Source organism: Chenopodium album, chromosome 12 (assembly GCF_948465745.1).
Source record: "Chenopodium album chromosome 12, dcCheAlbu1.1, whole genome shotgun sequence".
Taxonomy (NCBI): Eukaryota; Viridiplantae; Streptophyta; class Magnoliopsida; order Caryophyllales; family Amaranthaceae; genus Chenopodium; species Chenopodium album.
The window spans coordinates 32861626-32880959 of record NC_137845.1 but is presented as its reverse complement, the minus strand read 5'-3'; the positions used below and the strand labels follow the sequence as shown (position 1 = coordinate 32880959).

The window sequence follows — 19334 nt, the reverse complement described above, 5'->3', positions numbered from 1 at the left end:
CAAAATATTACCGCCACTGAGATAGCGGTTAAGGCTAATTTTCAAAGTCACTCATTGAAAGACTAAAATAAAAATCAACTTTTAAAATAAAACTTGAGTTCACCACCTCAAAACAAAAGTAAAACTAAATTATTCACAAGTTGGAACTAATCCAAACACGGCCCTTTTTAAAATCCAACTTAGAAATAAACATAGTAATGTTAGTTCATCCACCATAAATCAATAATTCATAATATAAAACTAAGAAAGCATATCAAGTAACTCTCTGTACTCATTCCCTTCATGCTCTTCATGCTTCAAGTACTTGCCACTTTCCCTTTATTTCAACCTTCTACTCACCATATAAATGGGTCATAGTAGGGCCAATTAAAGGAAATCTAAACACAAACAAAAATTACGAATCAACAAAAGATGAGTACATATGCACCACACTAACATGAATGTCCTATCATTAATAAAATAATTAAAACATGCTCGCCGTACAATCACATGTCAACTTACATTTAACTCATAACTAGAAATATTAATTATTAAATAATAGCTTTGGATTACGCATTGAACGGGTTTCCTTCCTTTAAACTAGCCCATTAAATATTGAGCTTCCAATTAGAGAGTTACCCCATTTAGCACCTACTGTTTCACACTTGGTGACGGAATTCCAGCCCATGAATAATAAAAGAAAGTACAGCGTCTTGTACCCCTGCAGAAGTTATGGTTACATATAAAAACCCATAACTCCCCCTATATGTTCATACTCAAGGTATATACGTTCCAAGAGTTTTGGTGCGTATCCTCTTATAATTTACGTGATTTACCAATTTAACTCGTGAAGACTCCAACCAATTAATAACAACATTCAATACATACTTCCATTTCATTCTTGAATTAATTAGTGAGCACATACTATTTATTTTAATTAAGGTTATTTGCCTAGTTTTGTAAACAAAATTGTACGATTACTACCTCAGTGTAAAAATGCACTAATAAACTTCCTTGACTCAATCTCAACTTATTTGAGCGAGTAATTAAATAAACTAACTTCTTAACTCAACACCAATATTAAATGGGTGATGCAGGCATCGTTCAAAGTGCGCCTACGTTATGCATGTGTTAATATGGTTGGCACTCTTAGGAAGTGGGAATTGATATATACGATTAGGGACAACGATTAGGGACAAGGAAAGTAGGGAGCCGCCAACAAGATTTTAAGGAACTTGTAAACCGTTCACGAATCATAAAAGGCAACTACGATAAAGGGACAACGAAAGGCAACAACGATTGACCCGTGAAGGTTATACCCTATTCATAATCCATGAGATTACTAACTCCATATGGTTCAGAACCACGAAAGGAGGATCGGCGATGATGGTACGAGGTGAGTCATGGAGTCACATTCGCCCGTATTGGCCTCTACTTGATTCTTGTTGTAAAAAGTATTCCTGCGATCTCAAAGGCATGCAAACAAAGATTCAATTCGCTCCAAACTATTATTAATCTAAATTGGTTGAAAATTAATGCAAAATATAATTCTAAAATATTGTGATCACTTCAATTAACAACAAGATTAAAAAGGAACCTAAACCGATCGTCCAAATTATCTTATTAGGCGTGATTTTCGATTACATATTCTCTTTAACATGCAATATGGTGATCATAATTACAATAGAATAAACATTAATATTGGAAGCAATTTAACCATAATATCGTTAGTTAAATCAAATAATAATAATAACCCTAATCATGGTACTAGCAATATTAAAATAAAACAAGTAATTAAATTAATTAATTACTCACGTTTCGCGTGCTCCTTTAAATTGCTTTCACGCCTTGGTTTAAGGACAGAACCTCGGGTTAAGTATGGACTCCTTGGACTGCTTAGGAAAAGTATTATAAGAGAATAAGAGGATAGTATTTAGGTTAGAGCATAAGAGGGAGAAGAGAAAATGATTTTTGGTGTAGGGAGAAAGAGAATGCTTTTTGGTGCCCCGAAACCGAGGAATCAGGTTCGTATTTATAGAGAAAAAGAGTAGGGTGAAGCATGCAGGGCCGTCTTAAATACTTTGGAGGCCCTGTGCTACCACAAAATGTTGGCCCTATCAAATATGTAGTTCCGTTCAAAAAATCAAATATGTAGTTAAATTTTATCCGTACGATAATCTTTTTAGCAAAAGGATCAAAGCTTGACTATTAAAATTTCCTAGAGCACATCTATGATCTCTTTGATTAAATTGTATAATTGTACTACCCCTATTTTGCTAAGTATTTCCCACTTGTATTTTACGCCGCGTGACAATCATTACTTTAACCATTAAATTATTTTATTGTGCATTAGTAAGGAGTAAAAAACTAAAAATTATAAAATGTTGATATATTAGAATTTCATAACAATAATAATCTAATAAGATCAAACTTGATAGTGTTTTCATATTTACTGTATATAATTAGACATGGTCAAAATTTTAAACTTTAACCTAGTGAATAGTACATGGCCTGGGTAGTACTTAGAAAAAAGAAGGTAATGTATGTCCTATTCATAGCAAGTTGTTGTAAAAACCATCTAAAATATAAAGTTCTTATTACAAATGTATAATTAATTAACAAATGTAATTAGTTGAAACGTTGGATATCTAAAAGGTTAATACAAGTTTAATGAGAGATTAGAAGATGAAAAGCTATAAATTTGCAATAATATAAAACTATAAAATTTTCATAGAGAATGCAGTAGTAGAGTAGGATTAATTCATGGGGGGAAAAAAAATAATTTTAGAGCCTTTCATAATTTGAGGCCTTGTGCAAAGGGTCTCTTTGCACACCCTCTTTGATGCCCATGGAAGCACGGAACCCTAGAAGTGAAGCGCCGCGAAGAAAAAACCCTAGAAAAGAACCGTGTCACGGTGCAAAATACCATGACATGGTGCACAGTGCCGTGACATGTCAGTAAACCCGTGGCGCAGCATTTATGCCGTAACGCGGCAAATTCAGTTTTTACACGTTTTTAAAACTATGATAACTTTTGATCCGTAATTTGAAATAAAGAATATAATATATCATTGGAAATCTTATCAAGTTTACTTTCCAACACAATTAGAATCAAGTCAAAATCTTTTGTAGATTTTAAGATATGGCCATTTTAGTGAAAGGGTGTCGGTTTTGGGCCGAGTTTAGTGTTTTGCTCATATCTTTTCGTTTTAAACCGGAATTGGGCTTATGATATTGTTGTATATATTATTGAAAGTTCTATCCAAGAAAATAATATTGGATCAAAATTATATAGCCACAAAATCAGATTAGCTCAGTTTTGTGATGTGGACACGAAAAGTTGAAAGTAATTTATGACTTGGGGAAATGGGCTAATAATTGGGTTGGTTTATTGAATGAAAATATGGATTAAGCACTCCAAAGATTAAATACTCAACTCAACAAATAATGGTGGTGAAAGGTTGTTCATCGCCGGGTTTGGTTTTGGGGAGACACTTTTAGGTGTCTTCAGAAGCCCCCACTTTGATTGAGTTTGTAGAAATTCCAGTTTTGAAAACGATAGTCAAAGTAGTCGATAGGGACGGAGAATGATTTAAGACGTTATGCGATCCTAAATCACTTTTATACGCCAATACCTATTGAAAACGTTAGTTCCACAAATAAAAGTGAAAAAAGATATAATGTGTATCTAACACCAGTGTATCGGTGACGAATATGTTCGATAGTATCTGACACCTGTGTATCGGTGGAAATTTTTTTTGGTAGTTTTCTATGCCTGAAGAATTCCATTGGATGAAGATTGTTGTGATATTTTCCATGCTTGAGAAATGTTGATATAATCGCTGACTTCTTCGCCTTGAGAGATGGCAACGACCGACAATTTTTCATGTTTGAGGGAAAACTTGTCTGATGATGAGATTGAAAGTCTATGTGTATCGAGAACCTTGCGCCGTGAGTTGTCTTCACTTTTGGAGATGATCACTAAAAAAATGAACAATGATGATGGTTCGATTGTCCCCGAACGTGGGCCGTAGATACTTTGCTTGTCCCCGAACATGGGCTGTAGATGGTTTCCTTATCCCCGAACGTGGTCTGTAAATGGTTTGCTTGTCCCCGAACATGGGTTGTAGATGGTGACGAGTGTCACTTATGGCACTCATTTAGCCTCTTTTAGGATGAATTTTGATTGCTTTTATAGTTCTTTTATCTCTTTTTCTTTAGTTTTACTTGATATTTCTCTAGTTTGTATTTTCCTTAGTTGTTTTCCCATTTTCTTGCATTTCTTAGTTTATTTTTCCTTTTCTCCTTTATTTGTTTGCCTCTCTTTGATTTCATGAGATTGGTGATGTTTAAGGAACTCAATGGCGTTTTCTCAGGGTTTATAAAGCTCAATATGCAAGCTGGTCTCTCCCCTTGAAGCTCAAAAGTAAAGGAGCGCAAAAACCAAGTCTTCAAGGCCGCGCTCTCATGCTACGTGGGCATTAAAATCGGTGTTAAACCCACCATGAAGACCTTTGAAGACTTCCACCCCCAACATGTATTAAGTGGAGCGCACGGGAGCATCAACGACCGCACGAGGAAGCTCTCCTCTAATCCCAGGCGCGGGTGCGCAGGCCCTGTGCATGGCCGCGCAGGTGGGAGGTGCGGCCGCGCACCTGCTCTTCCCCTGTTCCGTACCCATTTCATTCCGGCTGCGCATTGTGTGGAGAGGGCGCGCCTTTTGGGGTTCTTTTTGGACGTCTAACTAACTTCTCCTTTGTTAGTTTTGCTATATATAAAATTTTTTCATTTCTAGAGAGAGAATCAATAGAGAATAGCTTAGAATTGAATTAGAATTTGTAATAGATTGGAATTTTAGAGAGAAAGGCTCAAGATTTTGGAAACTTTGTTCTTGGATTTTAGAGAGAGAAACTTGGTAATTGATGATTGCTACATTTTGATCTTCATTCTCTTTGATATTGATCAAAGTCTTGTAAAAATTCTTTCCTCTTTAATGCTATTTTAGTGTTTGATTCTTGATATATTGTTGAATTTCTATAGTTTGTTTGATTTAATTGGTGATATTTGGATTAAAATTTTGATGATGAAATTGATGATTAGTTTAGTTATGCTTTTCAATTTTACAATGTGTAGTGAGTAGTTCCTTTGCTAGGGAAATGGTGAAGCATTTATGAGTGATAAGCTATAGCTAATTTTTAGGTTTTTGATTGATTTGATGATGTTATTAAATTAGTTGATGGAATTTGTGCATGTGTTTGATTTAATGAGGAGTAGCTAACCTTTGTTTATCAAGCTAGATAGCATAGTAGTTTTCAATGACACGAAAAATTGATTTGGAAGCTATTATTATCGATTAAACTAGTTTGCGATTTTCCTTTGAAGTCATTTGTAGAGACATCTAGCTTGACCCTAGGAAATAGCTCTTTAAGTGATTTTGATTGCCAATATCATTTTCCCTCCCTTGCTTGATTGATCAAATTCCCGAAAAATTAGCAAGTTTATCGTGAGTGCATGTGGATCCTAAATCCCTAGTGCTTGATATTGAAATCTATTTAGTAGCTTTGATTGAGTAGATTTGCTAGCTTAGACCAACCCTACTGTTTAAGATTTCGGAATAGCCTAACTAGAGACTTTATCTTATACCGCATTCCCTTGGGTTCGACCCGGACTTACCCCTATACTTAGGGTTAGGTTTGGTTATAAATTTGGTTTTGATTGGGGATACTTAGAAATAAACGACCTAGGTTATCCTCGTGTCAAAAATGGCGCCGTTGCCGGGGAATGACATGGTTATTTGCTATTGTTGATTGAGTCTATTCCACTTTATTTGAAAAACACAAAAAAATTTCTTTCTTTTAGGCTACATTTGTAGCCGTGCTATTGATATTTTCCTTTGAGATTTGTATGCGCAAGGCACGAGATCAAAATTTAGTGCCATTTGATCCGGAAATTGAGAGGACCATAACAAGGATAAAGGTTGCCAATCATTCCTCAAGCTCAAGTCCCTCAAGAGAGGAAAACCATCAAGAAAAAGAAGAAGAACGAGAAAGCATGGGTGCAAATCCGAGAGGGAGATTATAGGTTTGAAAGCAGAATTGCTCCTCCCACAACGTCGGCAAATAATTTTGAGATAAGACCGGCGATGATTACTTTGATAGAGAGGCGTCAATATAGTGGTGCCAAGCATAAGAGTCCCCTCAACCATCGTAAGGAGTTTGAGAAGTATTGCAATACCATCAAGGTGAATGGGGTTACTCAAGAGTTCATTCGACTCAAACTTTTCCCTTTCTCTCTTATTGGACGTGCTCTAGAGTGGTTGGACAAAGAGGTGAAGCCAAACTCTTTGTGAACAGGGTATAAAGTGACTAAGAAGTTTCTATCTCGGTTCTATCCACAAAAGAAGACGGCCGAAGCAAGAGCTCTCATTCAAAGCTTTAAGCAAAAGCCAAATGAAAGTCTTTATGAGGCATAGGAGAGGTATAAGGAATACCAAAGAGAGTGCCCGCACCATGGGATTCCCACCTATCAAATCATCTAAATCTTCTATGGAGGTCTAAGCCCCCAAGGTAATTCTTGCTTAGATGCCAGTGCCGGAGGCCCTATCATGAACAAAACGGAGGGTGAATTGGTGGACTTAATTGAAGATGTGGTAAGGTATCACATGGATTGGCAAGAAGGTGAGAGAGAGTCGACAAGCAAAAGCGGTTCTACGGTGTATTCAATTGACCATCTCAATGCCATCAACAGTTTGCCCTCACAATTCTCAAACATGGGAAAGGAAATGACCTCAATTAAAGCAAAGCTTGAGAGTGCTTCATCACAAGCACCTACTCTTCCCACCCATAATAAGGGGAGAGGTACATCTTCTAACTCTAAATTTTGACAATTCCTATGCTCAACTTCATCTTCTAGAACTACCTTGGAAGAAATCATCGAGAACCAAACTAAGATTTTAAACACTTACATGTCGGTAATATTGGGGTTTGGTGACTCCGACACACCGCGGAAACAAACCCAAAACCAAGACCGCACTCGCAATAAATAAAACCATAAACATAATTAACTTAATGACAAGATTAAGATAATAATTATACCTTTGACGTGTGCTTCGCCCGACCTCGAGGGGCTCTTACTTCGAAAGCTAGCCTCAAAAATACGATGACCTCCAACGGAAGTCCACCCACAACTCGAACACCGAGTAGGTCAAATGCCTTGGAGTTAGCAAGGCCAGACCGAAACCCAAGTAATTGAGTTCATAGGTTTTCACAAAGGTGATGCCTTTTTCAACTCTTGAGTTCAAAGGTTTTCACTACTAGTGATGACTTTTTCAACTCTTACTCAAGTGATTTTTCCAATACCCCAACTTGGGTATTTATAGGGAAAATCATGAGGGTGAAAAGCTCTCCCATCAATGTGGCAGAATTTGATATTCCCATTTTATTTTAAAGCTAAAATAAAATTAATAATCAAACTAGTAATAAATCAACAAGTGGCAAGCTCATGTGAGAGGATAGGTGAGGACCATTTAGGAGAGGGGGGACCAAACTTGCTCCCTACTCCCTCTCCCAAAACCGGCCAACACACACCCCTAATACCCAATGAGATCGCGCCACGTGGCAGCCCCACTTGGGTACCAAGGCACCCCAAGTGGGCTGCCATGGCTGCTGCCACCTTCGGCCCAGCAGGCTTATGGGCGTGCGGGCTGCTGCTGGGCGAAGGCCGCTGCTAGCAGGCCTCGTACCATGTGCGGGCTGCTAGTTGCAGCGTGCTAGCATGCCACGCACTAGGTGCGGGCTACTAGCCGCAGCTTGCTAGCAAGCCTCGCACTTGGTGCGGGCTGCTAGCTTCGGCTTGCTGCTTGTGCTGGGCGTGGCGCGCCATGCCACATGCATCGCTACCCTTGCGCGCCAGCATGCTAGCAGTGCTAGCACCCTAACGCACTGCTAGCTAGCTAGCATTGCTAGCTTGGGTTGCTGCTGCTAGCGATGGTGCGCTAGCACGCACCAGCCAGCCTAGGCTCGGCTTCATGAACTTGCTAGCCACCTTGCTAGACCATATGCCCCTAGCACTCGGTTTGCTCGGGGTATTCCGATGCTAGGGGAATTTCGGTCTTTGTTGATTTATTATTATTTTCATGTCTCGTCTTTTACTATTTTTGACTCGACTTCCCACGCTCGGTTTCAACGCTTGCTTGATTTAATCGATAAATGGATTTCTTAAGCTTGCATACCTTTCTAGCGTTGTTTTGGTAGACAAAACCTTCAGGCTGTGTCATATACACAGTTTCTTCCAAAATACCATATAGGAAGGCGGTTTTGACGTTGTAGGGAATATTTCAAGCCATTAACCCCAAGCTTGAACCCCACTGTGATCATACACTTAAGCATGGTGGCGTCCAAAGGGAAGGAAGCTAGAGAAAAAGAGTCGCCAACAAGTTTTAGGAACTTGTAAACCGTTCACAAGGTGAAGATTACACCCCTTAACGATCCATGAGACCGTCAACTCCAAAAGGTCTTGAACCAAATAGGGTTCGGGGATGAAGGTACAAATCCAACCTAAAAGAGATTGAACCTGCCCTAATAATAGGCCTCTACTTTATTCTTCTCGTATTCTTGTGCGCATTCTGACTAGCATACAAACAATAGATTAACCCTAAACCTGTTTATCTATGTTGGTTGAATTTAATGCACAAGCAAAACTATTATTGGCGATCACTTGAATTATAATCATATTAGCCCTAAACAAGATTATTAATTATCTTATTAAGCGTGATTACAAGTACAAATTCCCTTTAAACCTGTAAGAGAGGGCGTCATCAAGCAACAACAATAATATATATCAAGCAACACAATAATCATCATAATCATCATTATAATCATGTTAACGCTAAAGCATAATAATAGCAAGATCCTAGGCATGATACTAACAAGATTAATAACAAACCCTAGCATGTCACTAAGCATTAAAGGTCAAAGCTTTAAACCTAACATGGTACTAACATGCTATTAGAACAGAAAATAGGAAGCATCGCAGGAATCATAATAAGCATATTTGATATTATAACCTTTTCCCTAAACATGATATTAGGAATCAAAATAGGAACCTAAACATGATTTCTATATCAATAAAACAATTAAAGTACTTACTTGGATGCCTCGTATCTCTTTCTAATAACAAAATACACGCGTTAGTAACTTCAAGGAGAATATAAAATCAAACAATTAAAATCAAATAATTGAAATAGAGATTAGGGACCAAACCCTCAGAAATTATAACCTTCCACGTCTAGGACGAAGGCAACTTCGAACTTGGCTAGGTGTGTCTAATACTAATGTATGAGGAATTTTGTTTGTGAAAAGTTGGCTTAGAAAAAGAATAGAGAAAGAAAGCTTCTAGCTTTAGAGAGAGAGATGATTGATTGTTGATTGTAGATGAGAATTGATGATGATTGTGAATTGTAGATTGAATAAAAATGGAGGTTCAGGACCCTATTTATAAGAAAACAGTCCGCAAATAGGTAGAATATGATAAGGAATAAAACTCCACGCTGTCGCTGCAAAACCGACCTTGTCGCTTGGTGACAGGGTCTGTCGCGTGGCGACAAGGCTTATCGCGTAGCGACAGGCCTGTCGTTTGGCAACAGCCTGGATTCCTACGCGCTTTCAACACGGAGTCCACATATGAATCAAAAATGATTTGTAAAGTCTGTATGAAAACTGAAATCGTATTTTTCATAAAATAATATTTTATTCCAAATAAAACTTTATCAAAATCTAATTATTAATTCTAATCTTATTAGGATTAAAGAGAACCTTTTAGAGAATTCTAGAAGTCTATAATCAATTCTAATAACTTTAGGAATAATAATTAACATTAGGCCCTCCCCTAGATCATTGGGCCGCATGTAAAGATCAAACCGGGCCCAGTTTAGTATTTTGGCCATAACATCCTTATTATTCATCGGAATTGGGCTTATATTATATCGTTGGAAAGCTCTTTTCAAGACCCATACAACTACACTATTTTTGGACCCTTGTCATGGACTAAACTAAACTAGATTGGCTGTTTTCATAAAATAGAGTTGTTTTCGAAAACAGAAAGTAAGAATTTACTAAAAACTAACCGCAACACTAGACCTTTCACACTTTCACCTCGTTCGATTATGATTCGACGCAAAAGGTATTCATCACTGGGTTTTGTTTTCGGGAGACACATTTGGGTGTCTACAGAAGCCCCCACTTTGACTGAGTTTGGAGAAACGCATGTTTCGAAAACGATACCTGCAAACTAGCATTAGTTAAACGATACCTGCATGTTTCAGAACTTTCTTCGATCCTAAATCATTCTTGTAACACCGATACCTGCAAACTAGCATTAGTTAAACAGATAAGAGAGTTAAGAAACGCGTATCTTGCACCATCGAGCACACGTCTCTAAAAGTAACCAATTTGTTGTATTTTGTTGAAGACCGCTCTGCTTGTAGCTGCCTCCTATTTTATCGAAGATGACTCTGCTTGTAGTCATTCTCCGCCGCTTGTGACCATCTTCCACATCCTAGGGAACACGATCAAAGATAACTCTGCCTGTAGACATCTTCAATTTTTTTGTGACCATCTTCCACATCCTAGGGAACACGATCGAAGATAACTCTGCTTGTAGCCATCATCAGTTTTTGGTGACCATCTTCCACATCCTAGGGAACACGATCGAAGATAACTCCGCTTGTAGCCATCTTCATTTGTTGTGACAATACTCCGAAGAATATCACCGAAGACCAATGCCTGTTGATCCTTTAAAGTTCGCTTGAACTTTGCTTCCGCTATGCCAATACGTCGGTGCTTTTGCTTGCTTGTGAACCATTACGTCGGTGCCTTTGCTGTTTATGAACCATTATGTCGGTGTCTCGCAATGAGCCAATGTTTAGGCACTTTAAGCTAAGTGAGACGATCTTTCATCAGGTCGATCATCTATTGTGATTGTAATCGAGCCGATTACTTAATGATGTCAAATTGCTTATAGGGGCTAACTGGCGTACTAAGGAACCCGAAATTACTGTATGAGGTCCGCATAATGACTTGTGAGGGCCATGTATCCTGTCGCCGCACCGACGCACACTGGAACAATCTGGCGCCGCGCTTTTCTTCTGTCGCCAGGTGACAGATGTTGCTGCCAGGCGACAGCCTTGTCGTCTGGCGCTGGAGTCGGGTCTTCCCTATTTTGCCTTGCTGCCGCTGGGATGCACCTGTATTTATCTTTGACTATAGGACTTTACTAATTTCTTTAATTATTTTAGGGTTGACCTAAGGTTTAATGTCGCTTGACTCATTGACTTGACACGACTCAGGGTATAAACTTGACTCACTGTGATTGCCTCGAGGTTGACTCGACTCGAAGTGAAATGACACGTGTGACTCAAGACCCGTGTGTGCATTAAATTTTCCGTCATTTTTTGTGGAGGGTACCGACTTTCTCCCGAAAAAGAAAGTCGCGAAAAAGAATCGAAGTGAAGTTTTTGAAGGTGCATGTTGAATGAGCTTAATCCGTTAATGTTTTCTCTTACAGTACAAGGATTGTAACATCTTAGACTATCCTAGTTAACTTGATAATGAAAGTATTTTGGTAGCTTAGGCGCGGAGGCTAAGTACTTCATACTTTATGATGCAATGATGATTGATCTTGATTTTGACATGACAAGGCATGCTTCAGCGTTGTGTTAAGATTTCATGACAAATGGTTCCTAAGGGAAAGACTATTTGGTCATGTATCTGTGTAGTGTGTGATAGTGACACTAAAGTTAGGCCACAAGGGCTAAGTGTGTGGAAAAATATATCGAAAAGAGTCAAATGGTGGTGACTCTTAGGCTGGGAAGGCTAATAATGTAAGGATGAAGCCCCCAAGTCTAGCTCTAAATGGTTAGGGATGAGCGTTGGAGATCCTTTGATATGATCATGGTGTGAGTGTGAATGTGAATATGAATGCATGTTTATTGCGGCCGCACCTCGATGTGAGGTTGCCTACGTATCCGTTAGGAATCAAGCCAAACGTAGCTCTAGCCGAACCTCGCACAAGTGTGTATACCTCAAAAAGGTCTTTTAAGGGTTGTAACGTGGTTAGGCTAAAGGTTATAGAAGAAAGGGATAAAGGCTCAAGACCCTAGATAAGCCCCCAAGGTCTTTTTTTTTTTTTTTTTTTTTTTTTTTTTTTTTTTTTTTTGCTTTTGCATTCTTTTTTTTTTTTTTTATGAGTGTGGGCAATCCCGATCATGCGGTCTATCACTCACTTGGCATTCATGTTTCTCAAGCACGGTATTGAGCACTCGATAAGAAATGCAATCTGAGACGTGTTCATATCAAAGATATATTCATGTCAAAGACATTGGAACACTTGCCCTTTTATACACTTTAATTGTTTCTATTTTGCTATTTTAATCTTTTGAAGTCACTCAAGCTTTTGAATTTGCATAAGTTGCACACCATCCTATCCCAAGGTTAGGTATATATGGGTTGAAAAATGGAAGGTCTATCGTTAGACGAGGCTCAAAGTGGTTTATCAAAAAAGGATTTATTTTTTAAAGGGTGAAAGGTGATATGATGTGGCTACAAGGGGTGCCTCAAATCATTGGTACACCTTATGCTTAGTTCGACGTTTCTTTTTTTTTTTTTTTAATCCAATGCAATGTGATGATCACATGAAAGGAAACAAATGCTCATTTTATTAAAGGGAGAAAAGAAACATTCAAAATAATAAAAGAAATCTAAGGAAGAAGGTGCCTATTGCTAGACTTATTGGGGAAAGGAATAAAAAAGAAATAGAAAAAGAGGTCACGAAATCTTGTCGTTGAAGCTCGCCTCTTATCTTGTGCCTTATCATCACTCGGTCTTCTTGCCGACTGGAGGTATAGGAAGCTTGTTATTGTCGATCAAATATTGGATTGCTTCCGTTAGCTTCCAACAGCTCTCAGTAGTATGACCCCTACCTTGATGGTACTTGCAGCGTACATTTGGGTTCCAACTAGGCAATCTCTTCTCAAGTGGGGGATCTTTAATGGGTCCAATAGGAGTAATGAGTTTCTTTGCATGGAGTCGATCGAAAGCATCATCTTAGCTAATTCCAATAGGGGTGAATTCCTTTCTTAGTTGCTTTCTAAATCTTTGATTATCCATGGCTAAGATTTCATTAATGTCGAAAGTACCAACACTGTTGCTAGAGTAGGTGTTTTCGGAAGAAGAAGGATAGTCGTTCTTCTTTCCTTTACAGCCATTGTTGTTATCATTACTAATCCTGGCCTTCTTGTTGCACGGAGGAATATGAAGGAGACTCGAATCAATGAGGTCTTGGACGCGATCTTTGAGGATGAGACGTCCTTCTATAGTGTGATCATGGCCTCTATGGTGTTGATAATGAGAACGCTGTTTGATAACCATTATCAAAAGTGTTTCCTACGTTGTTCGAATCAATGAGTTTCCTACGCGCTTTCAACATGGAGTCCACATATGAATCAAAATTGATTTGTAAAGTCCGTATGAAAACTGAAATCGTATTTTTCATAAAATAATATTTTATTCCAAATAAAACTTTATCAAAATCTAATTATTAATTCTAATCTTACTAGGATTAAAGAGAACCTTCTAGAGAATTCTAGAAGACTATAATCAATTCTAATAACTTTAGGAATAATAATTAACATTAGGCCCTCCCCTAGATCATTGGGCCGCATGTAAAGATCAAACCGGGCCCAATTTAGTATTTTGGCCATAACTTCCTTATTATTCATCGAAATTGGGCTTATAATATATCGTTGGAAAGCTCTTTGCAAGCCCCATCCAACTACACTATTATTGGACCCTTGTCATGGACCAAACTAAAATGGATTGGCTGTTTTCATAAAATAGAGTTGTTTTCGAAAACAGAAAGTAAGAATTTAATAAAAACTAACCGCAACACTAGACCTTTCACACTTTCACCTCGTTCGATTATGATTCGACGCAAAAGGTATTCATCACTAGGTTTGGTTTTGGGGAGACATACTTGGGTGTCTACAGACGTCCATCTGCCATATTTCATAGTTGTAATATGCAGCAATCGCTAGGAGGATCCGAACGGATTTAAGCATTGTGACTGGAGAAAAGGTTTCATCGTAATCAATACCATGAACTTGTCTATAACCTTTTGCTACCAATCTAGCTTTGTAAATGAATACATTCCCATCGTTGTCGATTTTCAACTTGAAAATCCACTTACATCCGATAGGTGTGTAACCTTCGGGTAAGTCAACCAAGTCCCAGACTCGATTTTCAAACATGGAATCAATTTCAAATCTCATGGCCTCTTGCCATTTAGCAGAGTCGGTGCTTGCCATCGCTTGCTTGTAGGTTGCCGGTTCATCTCCATCCATGATCAGGATGTCCTGATTCTCGGTTAATACTAAACCAAGATATCTATCAGGTTGAGATCTTGGCCTTTGAGACCTACGTAGGGTAATAGGCTGAGCATTTGCATTGTCGGTTCGACTTTGCATATTTTGATCATTTTGACTTTTGTCAACAGATGCTGTTTGAGCACTTTGACCGTCATTCTGATTTTGTTGCTTATCCTCATGAACTTCATCAAGTTCTATTTTCCTCCCACTTGTCATTTTGGAAAGGTGTTCCTTCTCCAAAAAGACACCATCGCGAGCAATAAACACTTTGTTCTCCGATTTTTTGTAGAAGTAATACCCTTTGGTTTCTTTTGGGTAGCCCACAAAGTAAAACTTATCAGATTTGGGATGATATTTGTCAGAAATCAATTTCTTGACATATGCTTCGCATCCCCATATCGTTAGAAAAGACAACCTAAGAGGTTTCTTTGTCCATAACTCGTATGGAGTCTTTTCAACAGCTTTCGATGGAGCACGGTTCAATGTAAGTGCCGCAGTTAAAAGTGCGTGTCCCCAGAAAGAGATAGCAAGATCACTAAGACCCATGGTTGATCCTACCATTTCTAACAGGGTTCGATTTCTCCGTTCGGATACTCCGTTCCATTGTGGAGTTCTTGGAGGTGTAAGTTCTGAAAGTATGCCACGATCTTTCATATGGTCATCGAATTCTTGGATCAAGTATTCACCACCTCGATCCGATCGAAGGGCTTTGATTTTCTTGCCAAGCTGATTTTCCACTTCACTCTGAAATTCTTTGAACTTGTCAAACGATTCAAATTTATGCGACATGAGGTAGACATAGCCATATCTACTATAATCGTCGGTGAAGGTGATGAAATATCGATGTCCATTTCTTGTGGCGGAGCTCATTAGTCCACATACATCGGTATGTATTAGGGCCAATAAGTCACCGGCCCTTTCTCCCAACTTGGAGAATGGCTGCTTAATCATCTTGCCTAATAAACATCCTTCTTAATTCTCAAAAGATTCTAAATCGAAAAAGTCAAGAATGCCTTCTTGTAGAAGCTTCTTGATGCATTTGATGTTAATGTGGCCAAGACGACAATGCCACAAGTAAGTTTGATTTGACTCCATGGTCGTAGCTCTTCTGGTGGTATTATTCACATTATAAACTTGTTTGTCTAAAGAAAGCACATAAAGACCATTTTCAGAATGTGCAATACCATATAAAACATTACCGAGATAAAACGAACATTCATTGTCTTTTACTCGGAATTCAAAACCTTTGGCATCCAACGCCGAAATGGAAATAATGTTTTTAGTAATGTTGGGAACATAGTAACAACTTTCATGTTCCAAAACAAGCCTAGAGGGTAAAGACAAACTGAGAGTTCCTACGGATACGGCTGCAATTCTGGCTCCATTGCCGACTCGAAGTTCAACCTTTCCCTTCGCTAGCTTCCTATTGTTCCTTAAACCCTTAGAATTGGAACAAAGGTGTGAGCCACACCCGGTATCTAATACCCATGATGTTGAGCTAGTGTAGTTTAAGTCTATAACGAATATACCTGATTCAGAAGCAACAGTTCCATTCTTCTTATCTTCCTTGAATTTGAGGCAATCTCTCTTCCAATGTCCCTTCTTCTTACAATAAAAGCATTTGGAATCAGATTTAGAAGATGCTACCTTTTTCCCCTTGTTGTCCTTGGTAGCTTTCGGCTTAGGCGGAAAGTTATTCTTACCTTTCCCCTTGAAGCCTTTCTTCTTTTTGCCCGTGCGTTTGAACGGCTTGCCCTTTTTGACCATGACCATATCATGTTTTCCCTCATCCTTGAGCATTTGCTCGGCTTGCTTCAACATACCATCAAGCTCAGTGAGGGTTTCTCCATGTTGTGCATATTATAGTTCATTTTGAACTGATCATAGCCTTTGTGCAGCTTATGGAGAATGATGTCAATTGCCATCTCGGTTGAATACCCTGCATCAAGCCTTCCCAAGTTCTCAAATAATCCTATCATTTTGAGTACATGTGGGTTGACTGACTCTCCTCTCTTGAAATTGCTCTCAAGGATCTGTCTGTGGGTTTCAATCCTCTCTGTTTGGGCCTGCTCTTAGAACATATTCTGCAGCTCAGAAATGATCTCAAAAGCTGTCTCCTTCTCAAAGAAAGTCTTTTGAAGCTCGGGAGACATTGTGGCCAACATAATGCATTTGACATCCCGATTGGCACTTTGCCATCGGTTTAGGGTAGCCTGTGTCACCTCCTCATAGGGAGCGTCGGACATTTCCTCATCAAGGACATATTCATTTTTCTCTTGCATGAGAACAATTCGCAAATTTCTTTGCTAATCAAGAAAATTAGGCCCACTCAACTTCTCCTTATCGAGAATTGAGTGTAATGAAAACTGGTTGTTTGAGTTACTTGAAGACATGATTCTATAATTGAAAGAATTTTAATGAAAAACCATTCATAATGCTTAAATAAGATTGAATTTAATTCATGCATATTTCAAACTAATTTAACGTCTTATTTACACCTAAAATTGTCCCTATTTTTGTGAAAATAAGTCGATTCCAAGATCCAAGGAAACATAGAGTGACTGAGCATAATTTGGCTTGTCTTAGCACTCAATCTCCCAATGTAAGCAACGGTTTGCTAATGGCTCCAAGCCACTCTTGGTTGAATAAATCGTCGCATCTAATGCTCTCTCAACCATTTATTCACTTTGCCACGACATGTTAGGACTCCATCACTGATATCGTTGAGTATAACCAAAACCAACTTGCATACCCGGTATGCCTTATGAGTCTAGGGAGTAGTAGTGATGCCTCGCTTTGGCGTAGCCCATCACTACCCTCAATAGGTCAATAAGTGTTGTTTTGGTTACTCAATATTTTAAGGACCTAGGGTTTCTATGTTGGTTGATTTAAGTGAACTTAATTAATCATCACAACATTCGAAATCCTAAACATGCATCTAACATATAATTCATATAAATGATCATAAATATGTAAAGCATAAGCATTTGATGCATATTTGGCAACTAGCATGACCCCTTGAATTCTTTAAGACTTCAAAAGGTCCTCTTTTGCAACTTCATGGCTTTGTCTTCCAAGAACCTCCATCTTCAAGACTTGACCAAAATTATGCAACTACTAGTATCTACGATTAGGACTAATCTAAATATTAAGGTACAAAAATACTCAACGGTACGCAGACCGTATTTAGATTTACAAAAATACATCACGAATAGCAGTCTGTATTTTCTATCCTAATCGGGCCCCACTAGTCGCCATTTTAACAAAACCGTGAGAGAACATATATTCCATTCATCCATTCACTATTTGTGACTGGCCCATGCATTTTACAACGATAAAACAAGTAACAATGCATAAACACGCGATAACTAGTAACTAATCTAGGTGGTTAATCCAATTAACACGCCTAATTAAAACTAGTCAAAGTTGTTTTAACTGATTATGTAAATAAGCGCAATTAACATTTGAAGCTCCCACTAAATTCCGCATCCAACTTAATTAATCCAATTAATTAAGCCCAAAATTTGCGAAAATTAAATTTTGCCAACGCCGCTCAAAACCGAGGCCTAGCTTCCAAAATTTTAATTAAAATACACAAGATTAATTAAAATAAATAAACGGCTAAAATGCAAAATAACATTGCCTTAAAACCGGGGTATATATGCTAATTAAGGGGAGGTGCGCATAGCCGTGACTCATGCTAAGCGTCACACCCATAGCTTAGAATACCGCATACGTGTTGACTCTTCTACGGGGCGTGCAAAAACACAAGCCACGAGGCCGCACAAGCTTGCTAGCTATGCGCACCATGCCGCAAGCTCGTAGCACATCCCCCACACAATTCTGCCGCACCAAGCCACGCACGAGATCCTGCTCGCACCAACCATGGCCAGCCAAGCATAGCATCATGCTGCTGCTGCACTGCGCTGCTGCTTGTTGCTGGCTGGCGCACCATGCTGCTGGCAGCAAGCATCAGCCGCATACCTCCCTCGCACACACGCACGCACAGCATGCTGCCCATGTGCACACCTCGCACGCACACACCATTCGAGGCGCCCAGCAGCCTCGACAACCTCATGTGGGTTGCGTGAGCAGCCCAGCTGGCCGAGAGCTTGCTTGGTGCTCTTAGGCCTCGATTTGTATGCTCATGCCTCAGGAAAAATTCCCGATTTTCAGTGACATTCTTAATTAATTCTAAATTAATTTTAGAATCAACTAATTTTGAGGAAAAATGAAAATATAACAAGTCCAACTTAAATAAATTCATCCAAGTGCATAGAACTAAAATTATTTCCAAGAACCATTCTTTAATAAAATTAGTTTAACCTGGTGCAACAAAATAAGGCAATTTCTCACTATTAATTTAATCAATTTAAATTAGTCTTGAGATTTTGACAAGATAAAAGGGAGTTTGGAAAAAAAATGAACATAAGTTCAATAAAGATTCCAACTTTAATACTTGTGAATCCTTGAAAAATTATATCTTCCAATATGAAGATAAACAAATTTCTATCACAAGATTCAAACTTTATGATTCCAATCAACTTAAAAATTATTAAATCATTAAAGTTCAACAAAATTCATGGAATTTAGTAACTTTAAAGTTTCAATCACTTAACATAATTAAAGATTGAATCTTTAGTACTTAGATGCCTCAAAGAACAACAATTTCACACTTAATGCAATTAATTTGCAATTATGTGAAAAATAAAACCAAGCTTTCAAACACAAATTACTACCAAGTAATCATGCCTAAAGAGGTTTAAAATTTTATATAAAATATGTATTGAACCAATTACATAACCACCATAGATATGCAATTAAATTTCAAGGTTAGAAAGACTTAAAATTTTTCGTCAAAACGAAAAATCCCTCGAAAAGTGCACTTCTAGTCGTTTATTGGCTAAAAAGAGAGCCCTTAAAGGGTAAACCATTT

The 19334-nt window shown here is 38.4% G+C and overlaps 1 pseudogene; it reads right to left on the bottom strand.

Moving 5' to 3' along the window:
- Nucleotides 1-6397: 6397 nt before the first annotated feature.
- LOC145573470 (small nucleolar RNA R71) lies at nt 6398-6495 on the bottom strand (annotated as a pseudogene).
- Nucleotides 6496-19334: the final 12839 nt, after the last annotated feature.